Here is a 3610-nt window from a genome sequence, read left to right as displayed (position 1 = left end):
GGTTTCTATGGTCATATAATTTATAGTCTGCCTGTGTTTTGTCTGGTTGTGATTGTACTTCCAGTTTCCCCAAACAAGACAATAGGTTGCCTAGAGTATGCTTCCTCAAACAACCTTGCAAACTGTACTGACTGAAAATATCTAATTATATGATGGAAACATGGGATCTTATTAGAAAGAATAAGGGTTCTCCCTCAAATATAGTGCCCAATTTGTAGACCTTTGACAGTTTGAGCTCCAATGGCCAAAGGCTCCAATGAACTTTAAGAGTAGCTTGTAAATAAGCCTCCTTTGGTTGGTGCATAAATTGGCTTACTAAACTCAACTTTATGTTTGGATCAATTGGAGTACTAACTAGCTTGCAGGTTATCTTCCATATTTCTTTAAGTCAATAATAAATATTTAGGTCTTCCTTATCTCAATTTTTGTGGCAAGGCATTGACTTAGGATTTATTGCTTCTTTTTGCATCCCCAATTACTATAATATCATTAACATACATCAGTAATATTGTTTCTCCCCTTGAAACTGAAATGTTTGAAAATCCTTCAGTTTTTCACTTGAAAAATGATTTTTTTTTTAAAACTTAAGAAAATAATTTTTAAAGAAGTCAAGTCAAGGGATTTTATTAAGTCCTTAATCATGACTAAAAGATTATATAAAAGTGTGTTTATATTTTAATTTTTTTAGTTTTCTATTTAATTCTCATTTCTCAAAAATTTAAAATCATTGTTTTAATGTGCTGAGATTATTTTTAAGAATTCAGTTTTCACAACTCTTTTTAGAATTCAGTTTTCACTATGATGCCCATAACTTGTCCCTCTTGATGCTTTGGTGATGGTGACTATGCTCTCCTGATTGAGTGACTATTCTGATTTGCTATATTCTGTGGGAATATAGCAACGTGGGAAGCTTATGAAGGTACTACTAGGATTATAATATTTTAAGCACCAAAAAAATAGCTAAGTTTTGTTTACAGAATAACTTTTTTTGAGTCAGTACAGTGTTCTGAAATTGATAGAGCGATACACAAAGCAATAAACAATCCTCACAATTTTAAGATGCAATTTTGAACTTCTAAATTTTAGGACAACTACATATCCTCTGCTATTGTTGTCGGATTGGTTTTCAATGACTTGGAAGGTTGTGACATACATACCCTGGAAAATGAATTTTGACATGTTATGCTATGATGTCTGATTATAAACTGTTTATAAACAAAGGCTAATGAGTAATGACATCCCTATTGAGTTACATTTATTTGCATAAATAATCTTCTCTGTATACCTTATAGTTTCAGTTCCAATGTGTAATAGTTTTATATGGGCCAAACTGTATAGATCCTTTCTATGGTCCAATACAATATTCTGGTCCCTCACTTCAATATTTTATGTTCTGTTTGCAGTTGCAACTACATTCATTATGATGTGACTTCATCATTCCCCCACCTTGGGCATTCAGGCATAGTTGAAGCTGCACGAGAGCTTTTTATGCAGATTGAAGGAAATCCTGAAAGGCTTGGTAAGAAATACTTTAGGTTTTTTAAACTTTTTTCTTTTTATTAAGAAGAAATGGTACAGATCTGTACCATTTGATTAAGAAGGCAGTTTCAATTAGGAAGCATCTGGAGAGGAACAGAAAGACTAGCTCCTACCTATTTGGAAGTAGTAAGTGCCTTCAAACCCCTCACCTATTTGTTGCACTGATCACCATTTTGATTAATGATTGCTTTGATTTGAATTGATCTGCTAGTACATGCTTGCAGCAATTGATTATTAAAACACTGTTTGAAGATTATTATAGTATTATTATAGTCAAAACTTGTGTTTGAAACATCAATACTGACCTAAAGTTGAGAAAAATATCATAAAACCAGCAGAGATTTGAACAACTCTGCGACTTCCAACACGGGTTAGACCAAGGAGTTCCACATTTTCCCTAGAATAACCAACCATTAAAGCTCATCAAGCTATCATAGAAAGATATAATCATATAAGGTCGTATGCAGGGATCAACTAGTATTAGTGATTCCTAAAGGGCAACTTACACAGATACAGTGGAACCTGTTCCAGTTCCATAGAGACCATCAAGCAAGATACCAATCCCCTTTAATAAACAAAAATAAGCTCTTAGAGACATTTATAACTATTACTACTGTAATTAACTAGGGATTTGTTTGACCATGTGGTGGCATGAAACAATCTTGTAAGGTAAAGATGATTTAGGTTTCGAAGCTTCATTAAGTTCGTAAAGTTGTGCTTTATGACTGCAAGATCATGATGATGCAGAGTAACCGTATGAGTTGGAAAAAGAAGCAGAGTAACAGTACTTATGGTAGTTTGTCATTTCTTCCAGATTCTATGGATTATAATGTACATTTGAATATTTATTGATTTATTTAAGTTGGATGTCACTTGTTTGGAATATTCTTACCCTACTCTTTTAATACAAGCTATCAATATAGTGTGTAAGGTGATTATTGTATTTTATGCACTAATCTGAATCATTTTGTGAATCAGGACTTCTTTGGATTAATTAGGAGTCATAACAAGGACAAGAATTGCTCTTGTGGCAGCATCCATAAGAAGTACATTAAATTAATTAGAATGGAAGAATGATTTTGGTGTTTATAGGGAGAGACCATGCAAGCTGCCAATGCCAAGAAGCCATGCACAACTACAAGTAAAGCAACAAAACCAAAGTCAAGCCCACTCAAGGATCCTCAAAATGTTGCTGCCAAGGTTTGCTTAATTACTTCAAACCTAAGTTAAATTATGTATGTCGCATATATGTTCCATGTTTTGATTGCAAATTAAGAAAACTTAAATATAAGCTCAATGCTGATAGAATGTTTGTACGAGTGTATCACAGAACAGAAGAGAGAGAATAAGTGAGCGGCTTAAGACACTCCAAGAACTAGTCCCTAACGGCTCCAAGGTAGATTTTTCAAACTAGTTTGAAATGCTGCATTCTTTTGCATTTCCTTTGCAACAATATCTAGGATTATGATTTAATTCAATTGATGGATTATTATTGTTATGATGAATGACAGTTAATGAACATAAAATTTCTCTATTCCTATTATAATACTAATAATAATTAATATTTATTTTTAATTTTAATTCCAATTCTTTGCTATATTTTAAAGTATTTTTGAAAGATTATTTTTTAAAGTGACTAATTTATCCTTTAAATTTTTTTTTATTTGTTTCAATTTATTCCTTATAACAAATTAGTTTGCAGGTCCACTGGCCTTTGAAAACGAGGAATACAATGGGAGCTTACCTAATTTGAAATTGAAATGACAAAGGTTGAGTATGCATACATGTCTAGACCCTTACCTGTTACCTGAATTAGATATATTAATATATAACACTGATTTCATTTGCTATGTAGTTATTCCATCTACAACTTTCTTTGTTGCAAGCTTCACTTTCCTCCTATTTTAAATAATTAATTTGTCACATGTTATTTTTTCTTTCTCTCTTTTCTAAAATAATTCATTTATTTTTTAAAATTTGAAAATTAACTCTAAACATATTTTAATTAATTTCAGGCACCGGATGATGGAAGTCGTACTTCATCACTGAACCAGAATATTATTGGATCAAG

The 3610-nt window shown here is 32.0% G+C and overlaps 1 long non-coding RNA gene across 1 annotated transcript; it reads left to right on the top strand.

Annotated features, from left to right (window-relative positions):
• Positions 1 to 2504: 2504 nt before the first annotated feature.
• Positions 2505 to 3308, top strand: LOC137813926 (uncharacterized). The gene is made up of 3 exons (XR_011081556.2): positions 2505 to 2739; positions 2870 to 2935; positions 3242 to 3308. It is a non-coding gene; the product is annotated as an uncharacterized LOC137813926 (long non-coding RNA).
• The last annotated feature ends 302 nt before the right edge of the window (positions 3309 to 3610 follow it).

This window comes from Phaseolus vulgaris, chromosome 1 (genome assembly GCF_051622355.1).
Source record: "Phaseolus vulgaris cultivar YP4 chromosome 1, ASM5162235v1, whole genome shotgun sequence".
NCBI classification, from domain to species: domain Eukaryota; kingdom Viridiplantae; phylum Streptophyta; class Magnoliopsida; order Fabales; family Fabaceae; genus Phaseolus; species Phaseolus vulgaris.
Note: the sequence above shows the minus strand (reverse complement) of the source record. Positions and strands in the feature narration are given on the sequence as shown.